This window comes from Podarcis melisellensis, assembly GCF_964234715.1.
Source record: "Podarcis melisellensis genome assembly, chromosome: 6".
Classification (NCBI taxonomy): Eukaryota; Metazoa; Chordata; class Lepidosauria; order Squamata; family Lacertidae; genus Podarcis; species Podarcis melisellensis.
Genome location: NC_138538.1, coordinates 28,309,206 through 28,323,054, shown reverse-complemented (window position 1 = coordinate 28,323,054; position 13,849 = coordinate 28,309,206). Strand labels below are relative to the sequence as shown.

The 13,849-nt window shown below is 42.0% G+C and overlaps 1 protein-coding gene across 4 annotated transcripts in view; it reads left to right on the top strand.

The window, feature by feature from the left end:
- The window catches only part of RALY (RALY heterogeneous nuclear ribonucleoprotein), a 195,138-nt gene that overhangs the window by 54,745 nt on the left and 126,544 nt on the right, over nt 1–13,849 (top strand). For 3 of the 4 annotated variants that reach the window (XM_081917277.1, XM_081917279.1, XM_081917278.1), the window contains exon 2: nt 10,486–10,582. The exons of the other annotated variant lie outside the window; for it this stretch is intronic. The gene's annotated coding sequence lies outside the window, so the exon portion shown is untranslated. The remainder of the gene's footprint in view (nt 1–10,485; nt 10,583–13,849) is intronic. 4 annotated transcript variants of the gene reach the window in all.

Sequence of the window (13,849 nt, the reverse complement as noted above, 5' to 3'; positions counted from 1 at the left end):
CACATCTGTGTGTGTGTGTGTGTGTGTGTGTGTGTGTGTGTGTGTGTTAAATTGCCATTTCCTCTCTCCAGGAAAACCTGTGAGTAGTTGTCTCTGAATGGCTGAGGTGGCTGGATGTTCAGCTTGAACCTGAAGGCCTGTGAATTGGGAACAGATTTCCCTGCACAACTTGGGATTCTGACTAGAGAAACATATGAGGAATCATGTGATTCTAGAGAGCCAATCCAATTTCACTGCCTTTCATATTGCCCTACTGCATGGCCACACTCTGTGTAACTGGTTGCTGAGGAAATCTAGCAGGCTAGTCTTCTATGCTGTCAGAACTTCTTGTTTTGTCGCCCTGTGTTTTTTTTGCCAACTCTCCAAACATGGGACTTGATTGTGTTAACAGTTGGACTCAGTGGCGTAGCGTGGGGGCGCAGGGGGGGCTGGCCGCACCGGCCGCAACATCTGGGGGTTAGAGTTAGGGGGCGCAAATCCACGGGTTAGGGAGCGCAAATTACTTGCCTTGCCCCGGGTGCTGACAACCCACGCTACGCCACTGGGGGCAGAGAACACATCGCGGATGAGACTGCTGTTTGATGTTCTGTAGCTGGTGCCAGAGAAGACGCCAATAAAGCCTGCTAACCCATTCAGTGCCTGCATGTGAGTGATTAGTAGCTGGAGGGAGGACACGGGAAAGCAACCCCCTCCTTGACAAGCTTCAGCATCCTCGGGAAATTACAATTCCTGGGATAGGTTTGGGAGGAGATAGCCATGACAATTTAGACTGGCATAAAACTGATGTTCAGAATGTAGGCTTGTCTTCTATCGAGACAATATTAAGTTCAGTTCTCCACTTTCCACATCAGTTTACAAATTTTCTTTTAAAAAGTATCATGAACTTTGTCAGCATTTTCCTGGGCATTTTTCCTACTATAAATACTTTTCCATGCAATTTTGCCTAATATGCGCATTTTCTGCAAGATATTTATCCTAATGAAATGCATTTTGTGTTATTTTCACCATAACCACCTTTTTATGAACACTCTCTTGTAATGGCACATTTTTCAGCACATCATTTGGTTGGAAAATTGTTACACAACATTCAGAGAAGTATGAATTTCAAAGGATAGTTGCCTTTTGGTTTGAATATTGTTTCAGGTTCTGCAAATTAGGTAGGTTTGCATGAGAAGGTGAACTGAATTTCTGTCCTTTCTCTATTCTTCTGTCACTGACTCTAACAAGAGTATTTGAAAGGCTGGTCAGTAGGGTTGTTGTTTTTCAGTTAATGACCCTTACCTTGTCTTACAGAATGCCTTGGAAAGGTAGAAACCTGTGATGTGCTATGAGCTTTTATACTTTAGCTCATGTGGGGGGGAGGGAGGAGAGAGAGAGACTGTGCACACAATTTTAGACAACATCAATCTCTAACTGATGTTATTTACAGTTGCCAAGTAACAGTCACATATCCACGATTCAAAACATCAATAGATGTGGTCATTACTGCTATTAGGCAAATTTGACAAGATGTTTGTGGGGGTTCAGTATGGGGAGTTTCTGAGGAGGCAATTGTTCTGATCTTCTGTCACATCTGTTCCAGATTACAATGAGATTGCATTTATGAATACTACTACTTTGGGATAGGGGAAAGGACCCTGCCACAAATTTTATTCTCCTTACCGCTAATGATATTTGGATGCACACACATGGAAGATAAAAAGAAATCTTTCTTTTGCCTTTTTAAAATGAAGGGTGAATGTGTAAAACAAGGTGGGGCAACCTGTGGCCTGCTAAATGTTATAGGGCACCAACTTCCATCAACCCTAGCCAACATGGCCCATGGGCAGAGGTGATGGGAGCTGCAGACCAGCAACATCCACCCACCCCTCATCGAAAATCTCTCCCCCTCCAGTTCCAGAGGGATAGTTGAGTTTGCAGTTCAAATTATATGAGAGCCTGAAGCTACTAATTGGATTTGCAAAAAAACATAGATATAATTATGGTCAGCAAAAATTATTTTGCGGCTCCCCTCAAGTCTCCTGACCAACTGAGATGGAAAATGAGTTAATCATTTCAACACTAGGCACTTATACCTTCGTTCCATTGTGCAGCTGCCAGCTATTAATACTCAACCAGAGTTAATGGAGGTAATGTCACTTCCAGAGCTTCTCCAATACTTTCAGTGGGTGGACTGCAACATATCTAACCTGTCCCAGTTGGCTGATTATTCCAGCCAGTTCTGCCGTAATGTCCTTAAAACATTTGGCAGTGTTTATGTGGCTTTGGAGGAGTTACTGGAAAGGGCCATAGCTCAGTGGTATTGCTGATTATTCTTTTATGCCAAGGGTTTCAGCTCGGAACAAATCAGGACAGATCCACACCATAACATTTAAAGCACATCCAATGGACATCTCAAGCACATGACTTACCCCAAGGGAATCCTGGGTTTCCCCACACTCAGCATCCTTAATATACTACAGTTCCCAGGATTCTTTCAATGTGTGTTGGATGTGCTTTAATTGTATGGTGTGCATTCGCCCTAAGTCTTGTTCCAGTCTGTGTCACTTTTGCATATACTTGCCCATTGCAACATCATCACTACTTACAGTACTACTATTGTTTACATTTGTATACTGTCCTTCATCTGAAGATCTCAGGGCAGTTCACAACATAAAAATACAAGACAAAAACACAAAATGAAAAGAAAAAACAAGAACAAAACAAAACAATCTGCCGCCACTCCCCTTAACACATTTAAATGGACATAGGATGTTAATCAGCCAAAGGCCTGGTTGAAGAGGGATGTTCTCACCTGACGCATAAAGGTGTATAATGAAGCCAGCAGGTGACCCTCCCTGGGAAGAGCATTCTACAAATGGGGAGCCACTGCAGAAAAGGCCAGGTCTTGTGTTGCAACCCTCTGGACCTCTCGTGGAGGAACACACAAAGAAGGGCCTCAAAGGATGATCTCAGGGTCCCGGAAGGTTCAGATGGGGAGAGGTGGTCCTTGAGGTACTGCAAACCTGAGCTGTTTAAGGCTTTATAGGTCAAAACCAGCACTTTGAATTGGGCCAAGAAACTGTAATTGGCAGCCAGTGCAGTCCAGCCAGGATCAGTATAATATGCTCAAGCCATCTTGCCCTACTGAGCAACCCGGTTGCCAAATTCGGCAGCAGCTGAAGTTTCTGAACCGTCCTTTCCATCCCATTTCCCCATTAATGTGTGAACTGATATTGAACTCTATCCAAAAATTGTATTTTAAAACATTACCACCACTGAAAACATATATTTGTAAAAACTTTTTTCTCTCAAAATATGCACTTCAAATTTTTTCTCTCTCTCAAAGCATGCATTTCTAAGCATATTTTGTCTCAGAACAGCAGAAAACAGTGTCAGGGCACTCAGGAAATGTACAAATGAGTGGATAACTTAAGTTCCCATTAGCACAAGAGATGCAGATCAGATCAGTTCTTATTGTAATTTGCAAAGATTGAATTCTCAAGTATCCTTAGTTCTAGCTTCAGTACTTGTTATCTCAAAGAAGCAGGTAGGAGACACTGGGAAAGATGTGTGTCTGAGACCATAGAACGCTGTTGTTAGTCAGAAAAGATGTTAATTCTATACACCAATGGTCTGACTCAATAAGGCAGCTGCATATGAGTTAGTGAGATTATCTGGTGTTTTGAGTAGAAATAGCCTATTTATCATTAGAATGCAAGGGCAAAATATGTCCCTTCATTCAGTTCAATAATACTGAGATGTTCAAATTCAACAATCTTTGTAGTAATTGTGCCCAGAATCAGTTCAAGACATTTTGTTGCCAGAGACAGAGTGGTAAATAGCACACGCGCACACACACACACACTTAAGTGTATTTTGACACCCGAGGCAAAAAAATAAAATAAAACCCTGTAAGCTCATTTCCTCCTGCATGGCAGAAAAAAAATCCAACCATAATAAATTAAATAACACTCACTCTGCCTAGAGGTAGGGCCGACTCTAATTGTGCAAATCCTCCTCTTTCTACAAAGATTAAGATAAAACCATGTATACAATTTAATGTTAGTTTCTTCAAAACCATAAGACGCAGGACCTAATATCATGGAAACATCTGAAAGCAGGCACCAATACCTTTAGCGTCACCATCTTCCACACACAAGTCAGCTGTTGCCTAAGCTTTGATGGCCTGTGTTGGCCATAATGGCCTATGTTTTCTCCATAATTGGGAACTGGGAGATTCTGCCTAGAAGCAGGATGTACCAATGAGCAGTATTTAGCTTCTTTAAAAAGAGAGGCATACTCTGAAGCCTCCCTTGAAGTCCTACCTATGATCACCGTAGATTTTGCAGGGTCTGGCTTAAGGTAAGAAAAGATCACTCCACTCATTCTAAGAGGCATTTGCTTTTCCTTACAGCCTGCATATAAGAGCAAAAATACTCTGTCTGTGACTGAATATGAGAGACTCAGATTTCAGGGTTTGGCATCAGTTTATGAATTAGATTCCAGATCTGAATCTTGGCACCAGTAATCACTGGCTGAAACTGAGCAAATACATTTGTTTACTGTTGACGGCACAGCATCCCTTCTGGAATTGGATTTCGTTGCAAATTACATACTTGCATGGGCTCCCTGAGAGCAATTCTGTTTACTCTCCAAAATGGGTGAAGGGAAAACATATTCAGGATTGAATATAAATTCGGCAGTGTAAGATATGTGCCAATTTTTTGTTGTTGTCCCCCCCATTATATCCATGATGTGAGCTTCCTATAGAGTCTATGGCATAGATATTTATGTAGCATAGAAGTAGGCTCTTAGAGTGACTTGCAGGTGATTGGTTCTACATTGGTTGCAGCTTTGCATTTGTGGAAAGAACGTAAGATCTGGATATCTCAGCATAAGAAAGCATTACTGTTCATGATGTACATCGGCCTTCGTCAGTGTGGTGACCTCTAGATGTTTTGGACTACAATTCCCATCAGCCCCAGATAGTGAAGGTTGTCTGGAGGAGACCAGGTTGATCCACAGCACTGCAGTGGGCCTAACATATGATAAGAGAGCAGTGAATAGCTTGTTCAGTTCTGTAGCTGAAGTCAGCATCAGAGAAAAGAGACAGCATTGCAAAGACAGAGACAGGGAACCCAGCAAGCAGTGGCGGAGGAAAGGGGTGCGGGCTGCCCTGGGTGTCATCACTGGGGGGGGTGACAAAATGACAAAAAATATGAGTTTTTTTTTAAAATGGGCTCATGGAACTTTTTAGTTTAGTCAACAAATGTAACAAAACGCAGCTGGCACTGGGCGCCACACCGTGAGGGCCGGCACTTACCCCAGGGTCTGCAGCGTGCCTGAGCCACACGTCTCTCCTGGGAGTGACCTGGTGGCTTAAGCACCTGCAGGCTCTGCACTGCCTGAAACAGCAGCATGGAACTTATGTCTGCCCTCCGCCTCTCCCTCAGCTGCCTGACAGCTGAGGGGGAGGCGGCAGAGAGGCTCCAAGCAGTGCGCCACGCCCCCATGGGCGGCTCACCACACCCCCAGCTGCTGGATGCGCACGCCGCACCCAGCACCCGAGTGGCTGGCTCCACCCCTGCCAGCAAGCACAGTTAACAAGCAAAATGCTTCTTTAAAATGTGAGAAGACACTCTGCAAAGTTCAGCACTGTCGATGATTCAATATGTGTCTGAATCTCACACCTACTAAATAAGCGTAGACGAAGGTTACAGGAGTAGATAGCTCCTAATTAGAACATTTGAATATTGATTTAGAGAGGGGGAGGAATGCTAAATAAAGTGATTGTTTGTAAAGTTGCTCTGCAGTGAACTTTCTCCCCCAAAGCTGTATAAGCCCGGATTGCAAATCCGTAATTTGGTGAAAAAACAAACACAATTGCAGGTTTATTAAATGACTAATCAAGTGTTCATTGGCAGCGGTGGGGAACCAGGAGATCCAAGTTGGCCCATGAAGCCATTTCCCCCATCCCATGCCCATGCTTCAGCTGACATCACTTGCGATGTTATCTGATGGGCAGGAGGGCATGGTTAAATCCTTCATTGGCTGGGCATGCTTGCTTCCAGCAGGGAATAGGGCCACATAGCCAAACTGAGTAGCATTTATCCATCATTCGTCAGCTTGTAAGTGTAGATTAAATCCTGCTCGGTTCAGCAGGATTCCATGGAAACTTTCCTGATTCAAGAAAGGATTTGCACAGAAACCCCTGCTCAGATGAAGGAGGAGACGCTCCATTTTAACAAGAGATTACCAATGCAAACTCCTTCCTCTTGTGTGTGTTTGGTGCCATTTTTGGATACATCAGCAATGACACTTACACCCTGGACAGTGAAAATAGAGAAAATAATGTTACAGTTTTGAGCGCTGTGAAAATGTCGTTTCAGCAACAGAAACCTAATGTTCTTGTGCAGGAAATGTGCAGAATTCAGGTGACAGATGAGAAACAGATGTGCCTATATGTCCTTTTTGGGAAGATCCTAAGTGATGTTAATGATGCAAGAGCCAGGAAAGGAAGCCAGGTGTCCTGACGCACTCTTCTCCAGTAACACTAATCTCCTCCAAGTAATCTATGTGAACAATGCAGCTGAAAGTGAATCACCGAAGTAGCCTCAGCGGTTCACATCATTACACCTGGGGGATGAGTCATCTCTCCAGCCTGTACTGTAAGGCATGCACAATAAAAAGGGGCAATTTACTGGCTTTTATCAATTCAATTAGAGAGTGTTTTCAGTAACTGAGAAGGAGCAAGCAGGGAGCTGAATAAATCTCAACGTTCACTGCAGTTGTGCCCAACATCACCATTGCTCTGATGTTACCGCATTAATAGATGTGATGGAAATCTTCTGAACTGTAGAATGCACCAGAAATCTAACCCCTTAGCCAGCCAGGGCTGTTTGTACCTAAACAGTCAAGAAAACTCAGATGCTGAGTATCATAGAAGTCAATGGGGTTCTTTGGAAATGACTGTGGAAGAGCATTACTTCATGCAAGGATGGGCGCTTCTTTCAATCCAAAGGCTGTGTTCCTTCATAGAATCATAGAGTTGGAAGAGACCATAAGGGCCATCGAGTCCAACCCCCTGCCAAGCAGGAAACACCATCAGAGCACTCCTGACATGTGGTTGTCAAGCCTCTGCTTAAAGACCTCCAAAGAAGGAGACTCCACCACACTCCTTGGCAGCAAATTCCACTGTCGAACAGCTCTTACTGTCAGGAAGTTCTTCCTAATGTTTAGGTGGAATCTTCTTTCTTGTAGTTTGGATCCATTGCTCCGTGTCCGTTTCTCTGGAGCAGCAGAAAACAACCTTTCTCCCTCCTCTATGTGACATCCTTTTATATATTTGAACATGGCTATCATATCACCCCTTAACCTCCTCTTCTCTAGGCTAAACATGCCCAGCTCCCTTAGCCGTTCCTCATAAGGCATCGTTTCCAGGCCTTTGACCATTTTGGTTGCCCTCCTCTGGACACGTTCCAGTTTGTCAGCGTCCTTCTTGAACTGTGGTGCCCAGAACTGGACACAGTACTCCAGGTGAGGTCTGACCAGAGCAGAATACAGTGGCACTATTACTTCCCTTGATCTACCCTTCATGGGCAGCCTTCCAAGAACCACATATCAGTGATGGTTGGGGCCAAAAGCAAAAAGTGGGTGAGGTTAAATATGTGACGCTTAACTTTCCTGAGTAGGCTACGTTGAAGGTTCCTCCAAAGCCACCCACTTCACACGTATTTCCCTATTTCTCCAGGCAAGCAAGAAGCTTTCAAGGAGGCATCCCAGCAAGACAAAAGCAGCTGAAGAGAGTGCAGGGCATGGATGGTGAAAGGGGCTTTGCCAGGCAAAAAGCCCTGAGGGCCAGAGAGAGAGAAAGAGAGAGAGTCCACCAAACAAAGCAGTGAACAAGAATATTATGAAGAATGTGCATGCATTCCATTAGTGTATAATCTATGTACATAGCAGGGGGAGTGGGATCATGCCTACTGTTCCTTCTCTTCCTGTGTTGATGTGGCATTAATTGTGAAAGAGCGGCTATACATACTAACTTCATCTGCAAATTCTGTTCATGTATTTGGGACCCATCTGTTGGAATAATTTCTACTCACCCTGACACAGCCTGAGGCTACAATCCTAATCATGTCTACTCAGAAGGAAGTCCCGTGGAATTCAGTGGGCCTTGCTCTCATGTAACTGGGGTTAGGATTACATCCTAAGTACATACAGTTTCTACAGCCAGTTTTTAATCTATGATCTACTCACTACTGGGATTTTTAGTCTGATGTTTGCTGTCTTCTAATTATAATTGCTGATCATTTTATTACACGAGGGAAAGTCTTGTTTCTAATTTAACTCATTACATTTTAGTATATTTCTTAAATGTAAGTCGATTTGATTGTCTCATCCGAAAATCAAATTATAAATAATGAACTAAACTAAAACTAAACCCTTTTCACAGGTTGTGCTGAATGGGTTGGAAGCAGACTTAGTCAGTAGATCTGCTTAAACCGATAGGACTTAAATTAGCTGTTTTTGCCTTGCCCCACTGATTTCAATAGATTTAGTCTAAGGATGAAAAATTCTGGATCCAAACCACTGTTTGCAGGAGAAAAAAGTGAGGTCAGGGGGTAACAGCTCCAACTATACATATATCTGTAGAAATGAGAGCAGCCAAATATTCACTCCATTTACCAAAGATACTTGCTTTGAAGGCTGGGAGTGTCTGTGTGTGAAAACCCTGGATGCGGGCAGCATAAATGTCAACAAGCCACATTTCTTAGAGTAAATTAAATGTTTGGATATAAGAACTGACCTTGACTGCATCTCTTATGTGCAGTCAGGGTCCCACTTGCTTCTCATCCTGTATCCACATATAACATGTAACCACTGCACTTGTAAACTAAGTGGGATTCCAGCAAGGCAGGTGATCTCTCAGTAAACATGTAATCTCTCACTGACACATTAAGCACAAATGTCCTCTTTGCTAGAAGGTTGGCTCTTCATTCCTTTCATCACTCTTCAGTTTAAAACTTTAACCCCCGTGAAATGTTGTGAAATAATCCAGAGAACCAAATATGGATTGAGTCCTTAATTATAGAAGGAGTAAGGAGAAGCTTCTGTCTGGTTTATCAGACCGATGAGCTGACCTTCCACTTTTAACATTTTATAATAAAGGGCATGGGTTGGACTACTTCAAATTAGGCAGTTTGGGTGTTGATTTTTTCCTTAATTTAAAAAACATAAAAGTGTTGTTTCTAGATTCACAGGACACTATACATTTTTGAAAGTTGTTTGTTCACCATGCGTTTGGACACCCTGTAAGAGATCATAACCATTTTTTGTAGGATGGTTCCTGAGATAAAGGAGCAGGTTTTCACCTGTGTTTGGCCACAGTTTTATGCCATTTGAATTAATATGGCAGACCGAGCCTTATAAAAGTGTTTTGATTTTAATCACCGATTTCAAAACTTAGAATTTCCAAGCAACACCAGGTAAAAGGCTGCTAGAATAATATAAAAATGCACCATCAAGTTTGGAGAGTGGAAATGAGTACCCACATTCTTTCAGCCTACCTTTCAGTCACCATTCAGGTCCATGTGAGAATGAGCCACATACACACATGTTCATTCATCATTCAGCTACTACAGCACCACATGAAAACTTGCTTGGCCATCAGGGATCAAACACTGCATGCAGAGCTTTGGTGTTTCCTAACACCACATCAAACACTTTCAAAGGACGGAATTAACATGTGTGATGGCATACCAAGTGATATGTGTGCATGCGTGATCCAGCTCTGAATCAGCTCTGATAAAAAAAAATTGTTGCATGCTTTATATTTCAAAACCACCACTGTGTTGAAATACAACATTGTGAGCTAGGACATTCTGACTTTCTACTGCCTTTTTTGCCTGTGTGCTATTGGGCTTGAGGGGCGTATCCAGTTTCATTATGGGGCAAAATGGTCTAGAACAGTGTGAACTTCTCCTGCCAGGGCTTTTCACCACAATATATTCTTTCACATGTACACTCGTCACTGGCTGCCTCCAATGCCAAATAGGAATGGGTGGGTCTTTATGCAGCCAAAACAGCCCTATCTATGTACAAAGGGCACAGGTGTTTGTGCGAGAATCCAGGAAGAAGACATAGCTGGCTTAATGGCTGTCTGAATAGGAGTATACTGCATTGCTACATTTTGTTACAGGTCCCACCTGAAATTGCTGATATGAATCATGCTTCCGATCCATGGGAGACCACTCAGATGATCTCACCAAGATTCCTAGGTCATATTGGGGAAGGTGATCCTTACCTTTCCTAATGAACCCTTTCTCTGGCTCAAAAAGGGATGGCTGCACTGCTACATCAAAGAGATCCTATGATCTAGCTCTGCAAATTCATTCCAACACACTTCAAGTACTATTGTGTGTGTAATGTAGTAGATAGACGACAAAACATTGGATTGTATGTCATGCTTGGTAATGGTTTCCTATGTCCTGTTTATTGTAGGTAAAGCCAGGTCTATAAAGGGTTACCACGCCAGTTGAGCCCCCCTACCTGGTGGGCAAGGAGGAACTGAACTCTTGTACCCAAAGCACCATTCCTGGTGAGTGATTTGACACAATTCAGTTTAAGGTTAGCCAGTAAATTTGCATTCGTGACGTAACTATTTTTGTGGGGAACTAAGAGTTTTATGAGACAAGATTATGTGATCTCTGAACAAAGGCTGTGGAAGGGAGGAGGTTTGTTCTATGGTCTAAGCCATTTGCTAGCTGAGGTGAATGGCAAGATGGTGCCCCCTCTACACACACATATTATGTGTATGATACTGACTAGCAGTTGAATCTTCAACACTGTCAATGGGGCTACATCCTCCACAGCACTTGAGGGTAGCAGAGCAGCTTAGGGGCACTGGGCAGGCATGCTCACTAGCAGTTCTGTCCTCCTGCTCCTTTACTGCCTGAGGCAGATGTATCACCATGCCTAATGGCAGGGTTGGGCATGATGGCTTGGCATATTCTAATGTAGAAAGCAAGCCTTGAATTTTTCACAGTTACTTGGCAGGGGGGTTGAATCTTGTCAATTCACGAACATGTATCAGATTCATGTATCAGAACAGCATGGAGCTTTATGAATTTTAATGCTGCGTGACAAGTAGAAGCAACCAATTATTGTGTACACAGCGATTGGGAGGGGAACCACTTTATTAAGTTTTGAAGGATCACAAAGATTCTGTAGCATCTGGCCCATAACCTTTCTTGTGTCTACGTTTTATGCTGGCAAAGCCAACCATGATTTGTGTGTGTGATCTCTAGTGTCTGGAACAAAGATTCCTGCCCTGAGAGTGCCCTTTCAGGTACCTCTGGTGTCTATGAGCTCAGTAAGCTCAATCACAGTGTCTAATCACAAATTAATCCAGACTCTAATCACTTGTCCCAGTCATTTATCACATGTCGCAGTTCCTGTCTACCTTGGATTAATATTGCATTCTATACCCTTTTAAAGTGGTGGCCTGTCTGCGACCTCTGTAGCCCCCACTGAAGGAAAAGTGAACTGCATTCCCAAAAAGACATGCAAGAGAAGGGTAAATAGGAAAGTGAACAGTTTTTAAGCTGCCTTTGGTCAAATGCTGCCTGAAATTCATGCATTTGAGTTAACTGATATCATATCTCTCACTGAAGCTGTCTATTGAACTGAAAAAGATGCCCGTGTACTGAAACCAGTAAAACGTTGGTCATGTGGACGGTAACTGTTAATATTTCCCTTGTATGGATCTGGAGGTCTTTGTCATGGGGAGAAAACTTTGAGAAGAAGAACATTATTTTAGGCAACCGCAGAACTCTCACTCTTCAGGGCATCAGCTGATGTCATGAGCCAACTTTAGAAGTACAACTTGAGAAAGGGACACGTTAAGCAATGCAGTACAGTGCTAATCCTCTTGACCCCCGGGTCAAGCACAACTATTAATAAACACATGCTCTGTATCTTTGACTCCAGCAAAAGGGTGTTCTGTACATACACATAAACATGTACTTGGAATGGCTACTGGATTCAGTCAAGTTTCTGATGAATACATGCCGCCTTTTTCTAAAAGTTTTTTTTCTACAAAGCTGTGTTGAAAAATATAGCCTTGTTTAGATCTTTGTCTTTCTATATACATGTTGTAAAATATAGCTTTGTTTAGATCTTTGTCTTTCTATATACTGGCCTTTTAAAAATAACTCTAAATGTTGCTGCCTTAATTTTGATTATTTTAAATCACTGTAGTTATTTGGTTTTATGGTTCTGAGGACTGCCTTAGGCAAGCAAGGCCCCCAAAGATGGCATATAAGACTTTTCCATAATATGTTTTGCCTCATGAAAATATTGGTGAATAAACACATCATGGCTTAGCTATATAATATTTGCGCTCCGTCTCCCTGAGTGTGATAGTATTTAAAAATAATAATAATAACCTAGGTTTCTTACTGTGCTTCTAGAGAGAGTTAATGGAGAGTGCTGTAAAATTATAGATGAGAAGGTGCTGGATCAAAATCTATATTGGGTAGTGATCCTTTGCCTCAGTTATGTTATCTTATATTTATTTATCAGCCAAATAATTATGGCAAAGTCTTAATTAGCCAAAATATTTGGTCCGGTGTTACCTAGGCACCGAAATGCCTCTCTGCTGTGTCCTTGGCTTCTAGCACCTTAGGTACCCACTAGAGTATATCACAAAACCAATTTGAATGGGCAGGTCACCATTAGTTCTGAGTGAATCTCAAACCATACACATCCCTGCTTACTGAAGGGAAACAGTATATAGGAACCAGAAATTGTGGGGGTTACTTTAGAAGCTAGAAGGAAATGGTGCATAAAATAAAATGCACACTATTTTGAGAAACAGTAATTTAGGAAATAATGCCAGGTCTGTTTAGAGGACTGAGCACAGTGAATTGTGGACAATGGAGTGTTTTATTCTGCCAGTTCTCTGGTAAAATCCTGGATTCCTTTCTGAGAATCAATAAATGTAGAGAGGTAGCCACAATATTTTCTAGGTGGCCTCAGGCCAGGAATTGTCCACAGCTGAAAAGAATTGGCAAACAAAAAACTGCATTATTTTTAGGCGACGGAGTAAATGATGCTCTCAGCCTCTTCATTCATTTGGCAGTGAGTAAAGGCTTCCGCCTCACCTGTTTAAAATCTAAAAAAAAGGAAAACAATGAATTCCACTTGAAAAATGAAAAACTGGGGTGAAACAGTATAAACATTTTGAAACATAGTGATGTTAGTGTTATCAAGGTTAGTGGAATGGGCAAATTTAGTGATTTCAACCGTGAGAAAGGCCCCAGAAATGAAGGTTTGGGATATTATGCTCTGCCTTCCATTCTGCAGACACAAGTCATTTTTATGCAGGTCTTAAGGGGCACCACAAACAGCAGACATATCTTCCCAAGAAAGTCCCCCATGTACAGGCCAGGAAAATAAAGCAGAGAATTGAATTTTGTTTGACGTCTTCTGATGTGCCCATAATTTTTTATTTGATGCACGTGGACATGAGAGTTCAAATTTGAATTGTATATTTCACATTTGTTTTGGCTTTGGTGCCAAGTTCTTTTACAACAACTTTAAGAATGCTTCAAAAATTCTCTTTTTTAATTTTTATTAGTTTTTCAACATATTATTTTCAACAATAATTAAACATAATTTCATATCTTATACCATTTTTTTGACTTACATCAATCACATCTGAAAATCTGAGAATTTTCCAATCTATTCACTTAATATACATTTCTTACTTTCACTATTACATTTAAATCTCATAACTAACATCTCCATAGAATGCTTCAGAAATTCTCATCTAATTTCTTCATGGGTTTTTGGAGTGCTGTGT